Source organism: Pseudophryne corroboree, chromosome 4 (genome assembly GCF_028390025.1).
Source record: "Pseudophryne corroboree isolate aPseCor3 chromosome 4, aPseCor3.hap2, whole genome shotgun sequence".
Classification (NCBI taxonomy): domain Eukaryota; kingdom Metazoa; phylum Chordata; class Amphibia; order Anura; family Myobatrachidae; genus Pseudophryne; species Pseudophryne corroboree.
The window spans coordinates 582276089-582295376 of NC_086447.1; the positions used below are offsets into that span (position 1 = coordinate 582276089).

The following is a 19288-nucleotide window of genomic DNA, read 5'->3' on the forward strand; positions in this document are numbered from 1 at the left end:
CGGAGATGCACGTAAGGCAATCAGTAATTACCGGAATATGTGGGAACTGTGGTTTAAACAGTCCCTATCAGCGCATGTGTCCCAAAATGGGTGCTCCGGATCAGCCCATATGCTACACAGATAGTCACTGCTGGATACCGGATCAATACAATCTCCTCACGGGCGTCTCCGACGGGAAAACCGACGCGTTTCAACTCTCTGCTAGAGTCTTTTTCAAGGTTCAGATGAATAATGATCCTAATTTGACCATTCCCTATTTAAATGTCCCTCCACCAATCAGATTCCATGGGTCACATTTTAATTGCCCCAGTGTTCTTATTATGGTGTGTTAAAAAATGTTCTGACAATGAATGCGTTGTCAGTCCATTTTTAATGTTGCGTAGGTGCTCTCCAAGGCGAACCTTGAGAGGCCTTGATGTACGCCCTATGTACCACAATCCACAATTGCAGTTAATGGCATATACCACACTTGAACTGTTGCAAGTGATAAAATCACTTATTTTCCAATTGTGTCCATTAATGGAAACTTCTGTGATTTTACCGGTATCAGATTTAACACCTCTACATCCTAGGCACAACCCACACCTAAAAAAACCTTTTGATTTAATAGTTGACATAGGTTTTTTTGGTGGTTGTGCACTTCTTACCAATGAAGTTTTAAGATTGGGTGCCTTCCTGAATATGCATTTAGGTTTTGTGGGTAAAGAGTTACCTATAATAGGATCTTTTTTTAAAATCCCCCAATGTTTCTTAAGGGATTGTTCAATGTTCTTATATTGGCTACTAAACGATGTGATTAAAAGCCCATTCAAACTGTGGCCGGAGAGACTAGCCAGCCACACGTGTAATGGCGTCTGCGGCACTGAAGGGGTTAACCCTCGTGCCCAGCACCATGTTGCGGACTGTTTAAAAGTTTGTTGAATCATGTGTTTTACTTTTAACATGTCATATGTAGTGCTCTGTGCACTATTGCAGGAATGCATGTTTAACTGTATCTATTTTATATTCAAGACAGGCTTGGTGTATATTTAAAGGAAAAATGCAGTTACTATAGATGTCTGAATACGCAACTCTTATCCTCTGGAAATAGGAAGTGGCATGCTAATGGCCCTGTTCTATCAGAGAGGTGTGAAGGACAATACCTTTTGATGTGTAAGTTCCTTAGAGAGAGATGCTAATCATTGGGTTTATGGGCTTGGATTTGATATACGATCCCTGAATGGAAGATAAAGGAAGGAAGACTGTTTGTTTGTATTGTAGCCATTCATGTTGTAATCTTAAAGACTGGGAATGCCTGGAGATGTGAATGACCAGAAACATCTGTATTTTGAAGATATGTGATAAATTTATCAATAGTGAATGTTAATCTGATACCAAACGTTGTCTGGGTGACAGGAAGGAGGATATTGTTTTATTGCACTTATATCCTTGTAAAATGTAATTTATTGGTATTTTGTAAAATAACCTGATTGGTTGGAGAAGACAGGGAGGGCTTACCCCCCTGTGGTACTGTGTGGAAAACTGACATAAAAAGGAGACCTGCGTGCCTCCAGAGTTGTAGTTGTACCATCTTTATTCTGCTGAAACATCCGATTGTATGCTGTTGCCCCTAGCAATAGGGAAGGGTTCTCTTTAGAACCATTGAGCAAATAAACATCTTTGCCTCAAGAAGACTGCTTCATCTTGTGACCAACAGGGTTAGGCCAAACCTAGCCCCGTCCTCCGGCTGTCCAGGGAAGTACCTAGCGTCTCCAAGCTCCGCCTTCCGCCAGCTACCGGTAGAGGCCTAGCAAGTGGCTAGTGGGGATTCGTCAACACCACACAGGTGTGGTAAGGCAGTGCGTCGGCACATACAGAGCAGAACCGTGGTTCCAAACGCCACGGCAGGTTAGGAGTTTGGTGGTGGCAGCGAGAACCCGCCCACAACGCAGTGGGTGGAGTCAGTAACAGGCGGTTACTGACGGTAAGCGGGAATCCCCTATGTGGTCAGGCCTCGTGCGGCTTGACCTTCCAATCTGTGCGCAGTCAACGGGACGCGAAAGCGGCGAGTGCTTTCGTACGGTACCGTCCTGTCACAGAAATTGGTGGCATAGTGGTGGGATATTCCCAGGCGGCTTTTCATCACCCGATAGGAGAAGCCGAGTTACTCAGGAGAGGAGTAACTGCAGCGCAGGAGAACGCACAAGATGGCGGAATTCAGCGGAATGTCCAAGGAGGATCTGGAGATCGTATGCCAGGGGAAGGGTGTGGATATCCCTTCCAACGCGTCCAGAAGCGTCATGAAGGCGGCGCTCAGGAGCGTGGAGGAGTCTCATCGGGCGGAGGTGGAAAGCACTGACGGCGTCAGCATCGCAGAGGACGGCCCAACAGTGGACCTTCGTAAGGAATCGGTGAGAACCACAAGTCCCGCCCTCTCTCACAGCAGCAATGTTTCCCAGCAATCCCTAGCAGGGCCAGGATCCCAACGTCCCAGGGGGGGGCGGCCCGGATACCCTAGCAGATCGGCTAGCGGAATTGGGGGAAAGGGCAACGGAGCAAGAACGCATGCTTGTCATTCGGATGTGGCATGCGGAGCGGGCATCACAGGCCGTGGTACCCCGGGAGCCGTTGTCAGCTGTTGTACACAGATCAGGACGTATTCAGTTTGCCAAGTTTGCAGACAGTGATGGGGACATTGATGGACATTTACAAGTTTTTGAAAGGACTTGCAAATTACATGATCTACCCAAGTCAGAGTGGGTGAGACACCTTGTGCCCACTCTGCATGGAGAGGCCTTGGAGGCCTATCGAGGAGTGGCGACGGAGGACTGTGGGAACTACGACGAAGTCGCGAAGGCCCTCCTCCAGCGATTCTTCATCACTCCAGAGTCTTACAGGAAGAAGTTCAGAGACTTGCCCAAGAATCCTAGCAGCACCCATGAGCAGTTCGCCACCCAGCTGCGGCAGTACGTGGTGAAGTGGGTGAAGGATTCGGAAGCCACTACATGGGACGCACTGATTGACCTGATCTGCAGGGAGCAGTTCTACCGCAGGTGCGCCCAAGAAGTGAAGGAGTGGGTGCTAGATCGGGAGCCACCCAGCTTAAAAATGGCTGCCCAATTAGCCGACAAATATGTGGCAATTCGGCCACGGGGGCAGAAGCGCCCCGCCAGCAGCCAGCTCCAACAAACTGTACCACCAAGGGGACCACCCTCTTCAGCTCATCACCCCCAAAGACAAGCATCTTCCAACCCGGGTGCTCTTGGCCAGCAACCGCACCGCAGCGTCCCTGCAACTGATCAGAGATCATCGGTGCCACGACTGGAGAAGAAGTGCTACGGCTGTGGGAAAATCGGACATCTGAGGATGAACTGTCCTGCATCCCAAGCACCCCAGACTCGTGCCCCAAATCCGAGTGCTGGAGCCCGGCTCGCTTGTTTGACGAGAGGAGATGAGCCTACAGAGACTGTTCCCCCTCCAGTCAGTCCGATGGAGTGTGGCGAGAGACAGGTGCACTCTGCGGAGAGAGTCACCTGCATGGCCAAACAGCCCCTACACAACATGTGGAGGCACCTGCAGCCGGTCCACGTGGGACCCCTGCAGGGAGAAGGCCTAAGAGACTCTGGGGCCTCAATCACTGTGGTGAGCCCCCACCTTATAGATCCTGCTGCAGTATTGCAGGGTCGCACTGCCACGATCACCCTGGCAGAAGGAACAGAAAAAGCGGTTCCCATGGCAAGAGTCTACCTGGACTGGGGAGCTGGACCAGAGTTGCGAGAAGTTGCCGTCATGGATGGTCTCCCAACTGATGTGGTCCTAGGAAATGATCTGGGTGGTGGGATCGTCACTACGTTTGTTGGCGCCATTCCCCGGAGTCAAGTTCCAAAACCACCATTGACATCAGCTACTCCAGCACCGCCCAGCCCAGAGGAAAAGACTACAGCTGCTAGACAACTGCCAGCACAGCCAACCACAGCATCAACCAGCCCAGAGGAAAAGATCACAGCGGCTAGATCAGTACATCGACCCCGCATGCCTTTTGCCTCTGGTATGCCTACGTCCCCTAGCAACGCAGAGGATGTCGGTTCCAGCTCGTGTGATCCTGTGGGGGTGCCCAATGATGCTCCTGACCCAAGTGGTTTGCCAACTCCGGCGGTGAGTATGAGAAACCACACTGATTTTGCCATGACTGACCCCTACCAGACTGACCCTAGTAGTCCCCACCTAGATCCCCCTGTAGAGTGTCCCAATTTAGGAAAGATTGAGGGCCACAGGCAGGAGTTTAGGGAGGCTCAACTCTCTGACCCATCCCTGATAGGCATGAGGCGCCACTCTGGCAGCGGCCTTGACAGGGTTGGGGCGGGAAGTATGACCTGGCGGGAAGGGTTAAGGTACAGGGTAGCCAGGAAAGTGGGAGGGGATAGACCAGATAGGGAATGTGTCCAACTGGTCCCCTCAGGGAACGTTCCTGCGCAACCGGTGTCGGTTGCCAGTGAAACCCCTTTGGACAGTAACCCGGGGACAGACCGTACCCTGAAGTGCCTGACACAGAGCTTACCCTGGTCTGGAATGTCGGATGACGCCCAGACCAACTGTAAGGCTGGTGCCATGCGTTGGCAGCCGGGGCACTCCAGCGGTTGTGTTGTCTCTGGGCCTCTGCCCATAGGAGAACCCTTGCAGCAAGTTGCTGTGGACATAGCAGGTCCCCTGCCTGTGCGCAGTAGATCGGGGAAGACACGCAGCCTCCCTGTAGTGGATGCCACACAGGATCCAGAGGCTGGTGGTCTGGCCGCCATCACTGTGGCACAGGTAGCGGACGAGGAGGAAGGAGTAGGCCTAGGTGACAGGGTAGGTTTCCCGAGTCATAGGTCGACAGAGGAGGATGGGAGGGCAGGTCTGACGGTTAGGGCAGACAGTTGCCAGTTAGGTATGACAAAGGTGCAGTGCCTGGGGCACCATGTGGGAGGAGACAGGGGTAGGCCCAACCCAGAGGGGGTGGAGGCAACCAGAGGCTGTCCCCGACCCACATCACCCAGACCGGTACTGACCTTAGAACCTGTAAGGCCCTACGGACATGTTGTCATTGACTTTAGTCCTGTAGTGAACCCCTTGACAGAGATGGCTAGGAAGGGCATTCCCAAGTCAGTGGACTTTGCACCCGCTTGCGAGTTGGCATTCCAGTCATTGAAGGAGGCTCGGGTACCCGCTCCAGTGCTGATGGCGCACATTCTTGACCAGGACTGTGTGTTACGAACTATTGCGCCACTGCACGGACTGGGAGCAGTACCGAGCCAGAAAGAGCCATATGGGCAGGAGCACCCTGTGGCCTGTTTGAGCAGAAAACTGCTATTGTGGGAGGTGGGGTATGCCACAGTTGGGACACCGTGGGTGGCACTTGTTTGTAACCGGCCCCCCACCGTGGTGACTTACCACCTACCTGTTAGGTGGCTGCAACCTACCTTGGGGGAATTGGACAGACTTTTGTGGTGGAGCCTTGAACTTGGACTTCAGGTGGACTATTTGAACATTGTGCACCCACGAAGAGAGGCCCACTACACTATGGATGAACTGTCTAGGCCGGAGCCTACACACCCTAGGTAGCGTCCCCTTCAACACAAGGGACTGCGGGACCAGGACCCAAATCGTTGGGACATGGGTCCCTGGTTGACCCGCTTGAATGGGGGGGAAGGAATGTGGCCAGAGAGACTAGCCAGCCACACGTGTAATGGCGTCTGCGGCACTGAAGGGGTTAACCCTCGTACCCAGCACCATGTTGCGGACTGTTTAAAAGTTTGTTGAATCATGTGTTTTACTTTTAACATGTCATATGTAGTGCTCTGTGCACTATTGCAGGAATGCATGTTTAACTGTATCTATTTTATATTCAAGACAGGCTTGGTGTATATTTAAAGGAAAAATGCAGTTACTATAGATGTCTGAATACGCAACTCTTATCCTCTGGAAATAGGAAGTGGCATGCTAATGGCCCTGTTCTATCAGAGAGGTGTGAAGGACAATACCTTTTGATGTGTAAGTTCCTTAGAGAGAGATGCTAATCATTGGGTTTATGGGCTTGGATTTGATATACGATCCCTGAATGGAAGATAAAGGAAGGAAGACTGTTTGTTTGTATTGTAGCCATTCATGTTGTAATCTTAAAGACTGGGATTGCCTGGAGATGTGAATGACCAGAAACATCTGTATTTTGAAGATATGTGATAAATTTATCAATAGTGAATGTTAATCTGATACCAAACGTTGTCTGGGTGACAGGAAGGAGGATATTGTTTTATTGCACTTATATCCTTGTAAAATGTAATTTATTGGTATTTTGTAAAATAACCTGATTGGTTGGAGAAGACAGGGAGGGCTTACCCCCCTGTGGTACTGTGTGGAAAACTGACATAAAAAGGAGACCTGCGTGCCTCCAGAGTTGTAGTTGTACCATCTTTATTCTGCTGAAACATCCGATTGTATGCTGTTGCCCCTAGCAATAGGGAAGGGTTCTCTTTAGAACCATTGAGCAAATAAACATCTTTGCCTCAAGAAGACTGCTTCATCTTGTGACCAACAGGGTTAGGCCAAACCTAGCCCCGTCCTCCGGCTGTCCAGGGAAGTACCTAGCGTCTCCAAGCTCCGCCTTCCGCCAGCTACCGGTAGAGGCCTAGCAAGTGGCTAGTGGGGATTCGTCAACACCACACAGGTGTGGTAAGGCAGTGCGTCGGCACATACAGAGCAGAACCGTGGTTCCAAACGCCACGGCAGGTTAGGAGTTTGGTGGTGGCAGCGAGAACCCGCCCACAACGCAGTGGGTGGAGTCAGTAACAGGCGGTTACTGACGGTAAGCGGGAATCCCCTATGTGTTCAGGCCTCGTGCGGCTTGACCTTCCAATCTGTGCGCAGTCAACGGGACGCGAAAGCGGCGAGTGCTTTCGTACGGTACCGTCCTGTCACACAAACTTATTACTTTCTTTATCAGACGTTTGGGGATTCAATAGATCCTTCCTTTCTATAGTTGCCACCTTATCTATTGCATCCTGTACTCTATCATTGTGATATCCTGAGGATAGAAATTTTCCTTTCATTTCTTCTGCTTGGACTTTAAACATTTCTGATGTGGTACAATTTCGTTTTAGACGTCTGAACTGTCCCTCTGGTATGGACATCAACCAATTGGGATGATGACAACTGGTGAATCCTATATATGCTCCAGAGTCAGTTGGTTTTATAAAGTTCATTGTTTGAATATTATTATCTTTAATAAACAGTGTAACATCCAAAAAAATTATTCTATCTTTACTAGACTCAAAGGTAAAATGAATGTTCAAGGTGTTGTTGTTTAAATAGTGTGTATGATCATTTCAGAAATATTCCCCGCAAATACTCCACCGGAAGTGATGTCACTTTTTATCTTTATCTTAAAAGAGGATGATGTTTTTTTAAAATGGTATAATTTATGGCCCGGAATGTTAAACATGAGAAGCGTAACATAAGGACAAATAAGGATTTCTAATACGAGCAGTAAGAAATAAGACTGGGCTCATAGAGAACGATACCGGAAGTGACGTTACGAGAATGAAAAGACAAGTCGGGTTGCCAGGACAACAAGGACGCAGGAGCCGTGACGCTCCGTACGAGTAAGACGGAAGCCGGAGAGGAGAAGAGACTGGATATATGTTACCAGGGCAACCTCTACATACGGAAATAGAGGTTGAGACTGGGCGCAACGTCATCAGGGACGGACTGATTAGTTAGTTTGTTCAAGCCGTGACCCATGGAATCTGATTGGTGGAGGGACATTTAAATAGGGAATGGTCAAATTAGGATCATTATTCATCTGAACCTTGAAAAAGACTCTAGCAGAGAGTTGAAATGCGTCGGTTTTCCCGTCGGAGACGCCCGTGAGGAGATTGTATTGATCCGGTATCCAGCAGTGACTATCTGTGTAGCATATGGGCTGATCCGGAGCACCCATTTTGGGACACATGCGCTGATAGGGACTGTTTAAACCACAGTTCCCACATATTCCGGTAATTACTGATTGCCTTACGTGCATCTCCGGGGGATTTCTTTTATTGACTAATTGATCCTATCTGTATTGTTTTATATGTGTCATGTATATGTGTTGTCATAATTAATTAAAACGGTACTTCACTATACATCACATTTTTTTCATTTTCATGTGATAACTGTTTCTGGATAAACTAATGGAATGATATGGAATAAGAAAGGAATCACAATCAGCGCTAGTTAAGTAGAACTCTCCATTTTTCTGTTTTCTTGTGCACCTGTGGTGAGGGTTAAAGGAACCTCATAGGAGAGAATTACTGATTTAGCTGCTAAATCTGCGCACTAAGTAGTTTCTATAAATTGTATTTTATTACATAATGGAGCTCGCCAGAGGGGTAAAAGAAAATTAAAAAAAACGTAGAAGTTGTGGATAACACTCCAGTCACATGTGGATACAATTCTGGACTCTAGAGATTGGATAGCTTTACAGAAACATAAAAGCTAAAGGGGATCCCTCATTTGGAAGGTATGCCATTAACAGATTGTGCACGTCTCCGTCTCCTAAATAAATGATTAAACATGGCAGAACGATTGCCTTTATATAGGGAGTGGATAAAGTCACCAAGCATGATATATAAATGTGTGCGCACTGAAGAACACCTTAGGGAAGTTAACCATTGATTCTGGAAATAAAAAGTATAGATTTAGAACTATTCCCATCACTTATAAATATTATTAGTTCTATTAAGTTACTCAAAGCATTGTCACTTACGTTAAAATATTGGGTTAGAGAGAGTAAATTGCAATAATGGTTATATTTCACTTAGAATGCTACTGAATTCATCAGACGCTTTGGCATCAATCATTCTAATCCATGCATATTATAGTAAGATCACCAGCAGTTTTTGTTCACTACATTATACCCAATATCAACCCATATTACAGTTACGCCACAGTTAAGTCCAGATATAAGGCATAATGTACTCCCTACTGTACATTATTAAATATAGTAAAAGTCATATACGAGTTCTGTGGCCATATAAAAGCACAAGGTAGCAGGCCAATTGTGCAACTTGCAAAAATAATTATGTATTGCTTGTGGGGGGCAACCAGCAAAATAAAAAATAGCCGTCTTCAAACACAGCATGTGCTTTCTATGCATTTTTCCAAATGGAATCAAGGTAATGTGGATTATATGACTACTATTGATAGGCATCTTCAAAAACTTCCCAACTACCCTGTTATTTACTTAACACTATGATCAAAAATAGAGTTTTTTGGTACTGGGAGTCTGTACCGTGTGCACCAATTGGTCACATAAGTATGCTGCCAAAGTTAGCTGAACGTTCACAGCTTACCAACTACCTGAAACCAGGGGCCAATATAGCTTTACAGCAAGGAAGAACTGGTACATACAGATGTGTCCACATACATCTTTGCTATATCCCGTCATGTATGGCACGGTTTTGCATGCCATAGACTCAGAGATTTAGCCATGCCTTGTGATTTTTCTTAATTTGCTTCTTTAATATGTTACTTTATACATATTCTATTAAGGCAAAAAAAATTTAAAAATCATCCACTAGCTACTCGTGAAAAACAGTTTAGCAGTGTTTTGCATGTTGTGCCAAATTTGTAAAAAAGCAAAGATGTAAGTGGACACATCTGTACATGTCGACAGCAGGAAGTAATGGCGTCTGAGATGCGGTCCGATCTTGTACGTTTTTTTTAAAGGGGCAATCACCTAGAAGGCAAAACCTGCCCTAGGTTCCTGTACAATCATTTAAATGCCCTACACCAGCCATTTTCAACAGGTGTGCCGCGGCACACTAGTGTGCCGCAGGCAGTTGCCAGGTGTGCCGCCACTGCTGCCAGCCAGAGATGCCCGCCGCCTGCCGCCACACAGTCCTGCTGCCGCCTGCCGCCCGCACACTGACCCGGCGCCGCTGCCTGCACACAGACCCGCTGCAGCAGCTCCCGCACACAGAGCAGCGCTGCCCGGCGAGCACAGGTACATCTGGCTGGTGGCAGCGGCAGGTCTGTGTCACAGACCCGCCGCTGCCACCAGCCAGATGTACCTGTGCTCACCGGGCAGCGCTGCACTTCCGCATCAGCTGGCCCGATCTCCCCACCTGCAGTGCACACTCAAACGCTGCTGCTGCTCCTTGTCCCAGCGCTCCCCACTGAGAGGAAAAGATTTAAGGTTAGAAATATACATATATACATATATATATATATATATATATATATATATAAAAAACTCACATAAGTATGTGCAAAGAATTACTATGGTGGGGGACCGGTGTGTGTTATATTACTGTAAGGGGGTCAGGTGTGTGGAATTACTATAGGGGGCATGTGTGTATGATTACTATGTGGGGGCAGGGTGTGTGTAATGACAATGGGGGGCAGATATGTATATTTACTATGGGTGGGACAGGTGTAAGGAATTACAATGGGGGCATGTGTGTGGCTTGACTATGGGGGGGGCAGGTGTGTGGAATTAGAATGGGGCATGTGTGTATAATTACTATGGGGGGCAGGTGTGTGGGATTACTGGGGGGGTAATGAGTGGAATTACTCTTGGGTAGGTGTGTGGCATTAATATAAATCTGTTTTATTACAGTGGGAGCCAATATGTTTTATTACTGCGAAGCCCAAAAAATTGATGGTGTGCCTTGGAAATTTAAAAATGTTGTTCAGTGTGCCACAAATTTAAAAAGGTTGAAAATCACTGCCCTACACAATAAATGATCTAGTGCAAACAGTTGTTGGTCATAGGTAAATACAGCTGTTTGGGCCATTTCTTGAATGGGTTTACGTAACTGTGACTTGGCCGCAAGTACGTATCTTGTGAGTGGATATGATGGTAGTTGGTAACAGAACATGTGTCGGGGGAAAAGATGAGAAATAAAAAAAAAGAGGATAGGAAAGTGTGTGGATAAACAGTAGTTTTGAGAGTATAGGTTAGTAGGGGAGGAAAGATGGGGAGACGGAGAATGGGTACAGACTCAGAGCTGCAGCAGCCTCCCACCCCACCCTGTTTTGGCACCACTGCTGGCACATGCCGATCCTATATGCCACAGAGCAGCCCAGTGTCTCCGGCGCCTCTCTGCCGGAAACAATATCAGCACAGCCCTGCCCATGCTGCTCCTCCAGCCTCCACTCCCCTATCACTGCCTCCACATAGTCCCAGCACCCTTCCTCAAAAGATAACACTGCATCAATACAGGCATCCTTCTCACCGACACACTGTCCCCTTCCCTCACAGATCACACCGCCTCCACACAGCCCCCCCCCCCCGCGACCCCCATCACACGCCCGCCTCACAGATGACACTGCCTGCACACATCCCCCCTGCCCCCTCAGAAATCTCACTGCCTGCACACCGTGCCCCTATCCCTCAGAGATCACGCTGCCTTAACCTCACACCTCTAGCTCTGTAGTGGACTGCTCCTGACCTACTTGCTTTCAATTCAGTCCTCAGTGTCTGTCCATTTCCCCACTCGGAGTCCCCTGTCTGTGAGGTGCTGCTTGGATCCTAGTGCTGAGTTGGGAGGAGGCTGGGTGGCTGCTGTATGTCAAAATTCAACAGCTTGCCACATTCTCCTGCTGCTGCTCCTCTAACTGCTGCTCACTTATACTGGCCACTTCCACTGCTCCTGTTAGACACCTCATGCTGCCAATCAGCAGGCAAGGAAGCATTGAGGCATATTGATAGCTACCTAAGTGTGTCCTAATTCTCTGCAGCATGACTGCAAGCAGCACGTCCCTGCCCCCAGCTCCAGGCTCCACCAGACTATCGGAAGGGGAGGCATCTCTGGTCAGTGCCTCCTCCTCTCTGTTTGGATAGCTGCAGATCTTGAGAGATTGGACTATAAAATGTTTAGAATAATGAATTGCTTTGCCTACCCTGACTGCACGTCCCTTCTAATATTACGATCCCATCTATAATAAGAATTTACTTACCGATAATTCTATTTCTCATAGTCCGTAGTGGATGCTGGGAACTCCGTAAGGACCAGGGGGAATAGCGGCTCCGCAGGAGACTGGGCACAAAAGTAAAAGCTTTAGGACTACCTGGTGTGCACTGGCTCCTCCCCCTATGACCCTCCTCCAAGCCTCAGTTAGGATACTGTGCCCGGACGAGCGTACACAATAATGAAGGATATTGAATCCCGGGTAAGACTCATACCAGCCACACCAATCACACTGTACAACCTGTGATCTGAACCCAGTTAACAGCATGATAACAGAGGAGCCTCTGAAAAGATGGCTCACAACAATAATAACCCGATTTTTGTAACAATAACTATGTACAAGTATTGCAGACAATCCGCACTTGGGATGGGCGCCCAGCATCCACTACGGACTATGAGAAATAAAATTATCGGTAAGTAAATTCTTATTTTCTCTGACGTCCTAGTGGATGCTGGGAACTCCGTAAGGACCATGGGGATTATACCAAAGCTCCCAAACGGGCGGGAGAGTGCGGATGACTCTGCAGCACCGAATGAGAGAACTCCAGGTCCTCCTCAGCCAGGGTATCAAATTTGTAGAATTTAGCAAACGTGTTTGCCCCTGACCAAGTAGCTGCTCGGCAAAGTTGTAAAGCCGAGACCCCTCGGGCAGCCGCCCAAGATGAGCCCACTTTCCTTGTGGAATGGGCTTTTACAGATTTTGGCTGTGGCAGGCCTGCCACAGAATGTGCAAGCTGAATTGTACTACAAATCCAACGAGCAATAGTCTGCTTAGAAGCAGGAGCACCCAGCAGGATAAACAGCGAGTCAGATTTTCTGACTCCAGCCGTCCTGGAAACATATTTTCAGGGCCCTGACTACGTCCAGCAACTTGGAGTCCTCCAAGTCCCTAGTAGCCGCAGGTACCACAATAGGCTGGTTCAAGTGAAACGCTGAAACCACCTTAGGGAGAAATTGAGGACGAGTCCTTAATTCTGCCCTGTCCGTATGAAAAATTAGGTAAGGGCTTTATAGGATAAAGCCGCCAATTCTGAGACACGCCTGGCTGACGCCAGGGCTAACAGCATTACCACTTTCCATGTGAGATATTTTAAGTCCACAGTGGTGAGTGGTTCAAACCAATGTGATTTTAGGAACCCCAAAACTACATTGAGATCCCAAGGTGCCACTGGAGGCACAAAAAGAGGCTGTATATGCAGTACCCCCTTGACAAACGTCTGAACTTCAGGAACTGAAGCCAGTTCTTTCTGGAAGAAAATCGACAGGGCCGAAATTTGAACCTTAATGGACCCTAATTTTAGGCCCATAGACAGTCCTGTTTGCAGGAAATGCAGGAAACGACACAGTTGAAATTCCTCTGTAGGGGCCTTCCTGGCCTCACACCACGCAACATATTTACGCCAAATACGGTGATAATGCTGCACGGTTACATCCTTCCTGGCTTTGATCAGGGTAGGGATGACTTCATCTGGAATGCCTTTTTCCTTCAGGATCCGGCGTTCAACCGCCATGCCGTCAAACGCAGCCGCGGTAAGTCTTGGAACAGACAGGGTCCCTGCTGGAGCAGGTCCTTTCTTAGAGGTAGAGGCCACGGGTCCTCCGTGAGCATCTCTTGAAGTTCCGGGTACCAAGTCCTTCTTGGCCAATCCGGAGCCACGAGTATAGTCCTTACTCCTCTCCTTCTTATGATTCTCAGTACCTTGGGTATGAGAGGCAGAGGAGGGAACACATACACTGACTGGTACACCCACGGTGTTACCAGAGCGTCCACAGCTATTGCCTGAGGGTCCCCTGACCTGGCGCAATATCTGTCTAGTTTTTTGTTGAGGCAGGACGCCATCATGTCCACCTTTGGTTTTTCCCAACGGTTCACAATCATGTGGAAGACTTCTGGGTGAAGTCCCCACTCCCCCGGGTGGAGGTCGTGTCTGCTGAGGAAGTCTGCTTCCCAGTTGTCCACTCCCGGAATGAACACTGCTGACAGTGCTATCACATGATTTTCCGCCCAGCGAAGAATCCTTGCAACTTCTGCCATTGCCCTCCTGCTTCTTGTGCCGCCCTGTCTGTTTACGTGGGCGACTGCCGTGATGTTGTCCGACTGGATCAACACCGGCTGACCCTGAAGCAGAGGCCTTGCTTGACTTAGGGCATTGTAAATGGCCCTTAGTTCCAGGATATTTATGTGAAATGACGTTTCCATGCTTGACCACAAGCCCTGGAAATTTCTTCCCTGTGTGACTGCTCCCCAGCCTCTCAGGCTGGCATCCGTGGTCACCAGGACCCAGTCCTGAATGCCGAATCTGCGGCCCTCTAGAAGATGAGCACTCTGCAACCACCACAGGAGAGACACCCTTGTCCTTGGAGACAGGGTTATCCGCTGATGCATCTGAAGATGCGATCCGGACCATTTGTCCAGCAGATCCCACTGAAAAGTTCTTGCGTGGAATCTGCCGAATGGAATCGCTTCGTAAGAAGCCACCATTTTTCCCAGGACCCTTGTGCATTGATGCACTGACACTTGGCCTGGTTTTAGGAGGTTCCTGACTAGCTCGGATAACTCCCTGGCTTTCTCCTCCGGGAGAAACACCTTTTTCTGGACTGTGTCCAGAATCATCCCTAGGAACAGCAGACGTGTCGTCGGAATCAGCTGCGATTTTGGAATATTTAGAATCCACCCGTGCTGTCGTAGTACTACTTGAGATAGTGCTACTCCGACCTCTAACTGTTCCCTGGACCTTGCCCTTATCAGGAGATCGTCCAAGTAAGGGATAATTAAGACGCCTTTTCATCGAAGAAGAATCATCATTTCGGCCATTACCTTGGTAAAGACCCGGGGTGCCGTGGACAATCCAAACGGCAGCGTCTGAAACTGATAGTGACAGTTCTGTACCACAAACCTGAGGTACCCTTGGTGAGAAGGGCAAATTGGGACATGGAGGTAAGCAACCTTGATGTCCAGAGACACCATATAGTCCCCTTCTTCCAGGTTCGCTATCACTGCTCTGAGTGACTCCATCTTGAATTTGAACCTTTGTATGTAAGTGTTCAATGATTTCAGATTTAAAATAGGTCTCACCGAGCCGTCCGGCTTCGGTACCACAAACAGCGTGGAATAATACCCCTTTCCCTGTTGTAGGAGGGGTACCTTGATTATCACCTGCTGGGAATACAGCTTGTGAATGGCTTCCAATACCGCCTCCCTGTTGGAGGGAGACGTTGGCAAAGCAGACTTCAGGAACCGGCGAGGGGGAGACGTCTCGAATTCCAATTTGTACCCCTGAGATACTACCTGCAGGATCCAGGGGTCCACTTGCGAGTGAGCCCACTGCGCGCTGAAATTCTTGAGATGACCCCCCACCGTACCTGAGTCCGCTTGTAAGGCCCCAGCGTCATGCTGAGGACTTGGCAGAAGCGGGGGAGGGCTTCTGTTCCTGGGAAGAGGCTGCCTGCTGCAGTCTTTTTCCCCTTCCTCTGCCCCGGGGCAGATATGAGTGGCCTTTTGCCCGCTTGCCCTTATGGGGACGAAAGGACTGAGCCTGAAAAGACGGTGTCTTTTTCTGCTGAGAGGTGACCTGGGGTAAAAAGGTGGATTTCCCAGCCGTTGCCGTGGCCACCAGGTCCGATAGACCGACCCCAAATAACTCCTCCCCTTTATACGGCAATACTTCCATATGCCATTTGGAATCCGCATCACCTGACCACTGTCGCGTCCATAACCCTCTTCTGGCAGAAATGGACAGCGCACTTACTCTTGATGCCAGAGTGCAAATATCCCTCTGTGCATCTCGCATATATAGAAATGCATCCTTTAAATGCTCTATAGTCAATAATATACTGTCCCTGTCCAGGGTATCAATATTTTCAGTCAGGGAATCCGACCAAGCCAGCCCCGCACTGCACATCCAGGCTGAGGCGATTGCTGGTAGCAGTATAACACCAGTATGTGTGTATATACTTTTTAGGATATTTTCCAGCTTCCTATCAGCTGGCTCTTTGAGGGCGGCCGTATCAGGAGACGGTAACGCCACTTGTTTTGATAAGCGTGTGAGCGCCTTATCTACCCTAGGGGGTGTTTCCCAACGCGCCCTAACCTCTGGCGGGAAAGGGTATAATGCCAATAATTTTTTAGAAATTAGCAGTTTTTTATCGGGGGAAACCCACGCTTCATCACACACCTCATTTAATTCATCTGATTCAGGAAAAACTACGGGTAGTTTTTTCACACCCCACATAATACCCTTTTTTGTGGTACTTGTAGTATCAGAAATGTTCAAAACCTCCTTCATTGCCGTGATCATGTAACGTGTGGCCCTACTGGAAAATACGTTTGTTTCCTCACCGTCGACACTGGAGTCAGTGTCCGTGTCTGGGTCTGTGTCGACCATCTGAGGTAACGGGCGCTTTAGAGCCCCTGACGGTGTTTGAGACGCCTGGACAGGTATTAACTGTTTTTCCGGCTGTCTCATGTCGTCAACAGTCTTTTGTAAAGTGCTGACGCTATCACGTAATTCCTTCCATAAGACCATCCAGTCAGGTGTCGACTCCCTAGGGGGTGACATCACTATTACAGGCAATTGCTCCGCCTCCATACCATTTTCCTCCTCATACATGTCGACACAACGTACCGACACAGCACACACACAGGGAATGCTCTGATAGAGGACAGGACCCCACTAGCCCTTTGGGGAGACAGAGGGAGAGTTTGCCAGCACACACCAGAGCGCTATATATATACAGGGATAACCTTATATAAGTGTTTTTCCCTTATATAGCTGCTGTATTTATTAATCTGCCAAATTAGTGCCCCCCCTCTCTTGTTTTACCCTGTTTCTGTAGTGCAGGACTGCAGGGGAGAGCCAGGGAGCTTCCCTCCAACGGAGCTGTGAGGGAAAATGGCGCTTGTGTGCTGAGGAGATAGGCTCCGCCCCCTTCTCGGCGGCCTTTCTCCCGCTTTTTTAAGGAAAAACTGGCAGGGGTTAAATGCATCCATATAGCCCAGGAGCTATATGTGATGTATTTTTAGCCATCTAAGGTGTTTTTATTGCGTCTCAGGGCGCCCCCCCCCAGCGCCCTGCACCCTCAGTGACCGGAGTGTGAAGTGTGCTGAGAGCAATGGCGCACAGCTGCGGTGCTGTGCGCTACCTTATTGAAGACAGGACGTCTTCTGCCGCCGATTTTCCGGACCTCTTCTGTCTTCTGGCTCTGTAAGGGGGCCGGCGGCGCGGCTCTGGGACCCATCCATGGCTGGGCCTGTGATCGTCCCTCTGGAGCTAATGTCCAGTAGCCTAAGAAGCCCAATCCACTCTGCACGCAGGTGAGTTCGCTTCTTCTCCCCTTAGTCCCTCGGTGCAGTGAGCCTGTTGCCAGCAGGACTCACTGAAAATAAAAAACCTAATTTAAACTTTTACTCTAAGCAGCTCAGGAGAGCCACCTAGTATGCACCCTTCTCGTTCGGGCACAAAAATCTAACTGAGGCTTGGAGGAGGGTCATAGGGGGAGGAGCCAGTGCACACCAGGTAGTCCTAAAGCTTTTACTTTTGTGCCCAGTCTCCTGCGAAGCCGCTATTCCCTCTGGTCCTTACGGAGTTCCCAGCATCCACTAGGACGTCAGAGAAAAGCAGTTATAGTAGGATTTTACTTACCGGTAAATCTATTTCTCGTAGTCCGTAGAGGATGCTGGGGACTCCGTAAGGACCATGGGGAATAGACGGGCTACGCAGGAGATAGGGCACTTTAAGAAAGCTTTGGATTCTGGGTGTGCACTGGCTCCTCCCTCTATGTCCCTCCTCCAGACCTCAGTTAGAGAAACTGTGCCCAGAGGATATGAACAGTACGAGGAAAGGATTTATGTAACCTAAGGGCGAGATTCATACCAGCCACACCAATCACACCGTATAACTTGTGATAAACTACCCAGTTAACAGTATGAACAAGTAACATAGCCTCGGTTCAAGACCGACCAACTATAACATAACCCTTATGTAAGCAATAACTATATACAAGTCTTGCAGAAGAAGTCCGCACTTGGGACGGGCGCCAAGCATCCTCTACGGACTACGAGAAATAGATTTACCGGTAAGTAAAATCCTATTTTCTCTAACGTCCTAGAGGATGCTGGGGACTCCGTAAGGACCATGGGGATTATACCAAATCTCCCAAACGGGCGGGAGAGTGCGGATGACTCTGCAGCACCAATTGAGCAAACAGGAGGTCCTCCTCAGCCAGGGTATCAAACTTATAGAACTTTGCAAAGGTGTTTGACCCCGACCAAGTAGCAGCTCGGCACAGTTGTAGTGCCGAGACCCCTCGGGCAGCCGCCCAAGAAGAGCCCACCTTCCTAGTGGAATGGGCCTTAACCGATTTAGGCAATGGCAATCCTGCCGTAGAATGCGCCTGCTGAATCGTGTTACAGATCCAGCGAGCAATTGTCTGCTTTGAAGCAGGAGCGCCTACCTTGTTGGCCGCATACAGAACAAACAGAGCTTCAGTCTTCCTGATCCTAGCTGTTCTGGTCACGTAAATCTTCAAAGCCCTGACCACATCCAGGGACTCGGAGTTCTCCAAGTCCCGTGTAGCCACAGGCACGGCAATAGGTTGGTTCATATGAAAAGATGAGACCACCTTGGGCAGAAATTGAGGACGAGTCCTCAACTCTGCCCTATCCACGTGAAAAATCAGGTATGGGCTTTTATATGATAAAGCTGCTAATTCCGAAACACGCCTTGCAGAAGCTAAGGCCAACAACATGACCACTTTCCAAGTGAGGTATTTCAACTCCACTGTTTTGAGTGGTTCAAACCAAGGTGACATGAGGAAACGTAATACCACGTTAAGATCCCAAGGCGCCACCGGAGGTACAAAGGGAGGCTGAATATGCAGCACTCCCTTCACAAAAGTCTGTACTACAGGAAGAGAAGCCAATTCTTTTTGAAAGAAAATGGATAAGGCCGAAATTTGGACCTTTATGGACTCTAATTTTAGGCCCAAATTCACTCCCGTTTGAAGGAAGTGAAGCAGACGGCCCAAATGGAACTCCTCCGTAGGAGCAGCTCTGGCCTCACACCAAGAAACATATTTCCGCCATATACGGTGATAATGTTTCGATGTCACATCCTTCCTAGCCTTGATCAGGGTAGGAATGACCTCCTCTGGAATCCCTTTTTCAGCTAGGATCCGGCGTTCAACCGCCAAGCCGTCAAACGCAGCCGCGGTAAGTCTTGGAACAGACAGGGCCCCTGCTGCAGCAGGTCCTGCCTTAGAGGAAGAGGCCACGAATCTTCTGTGAGCAACTCTTGCAGATCCGGATACCAAGTCCTCCT

The 19288-nt window shown here is 48.8% G+C and overlaps 1 protein-coding gene across 1 annotated transcript in view; it reads right to left on the minus strand.

Annotated features, from left to right (window-relative positions):
- Positions 1-19288, minus strand: part of PPIL4 (peptidylprolyl isomerase like 4) — a 209578-nt gene that overhangs the window by 37712 nt on the left and 152578 nt on the right. The gene's annotated exons all lie outside the window — the stretch shown is intronic.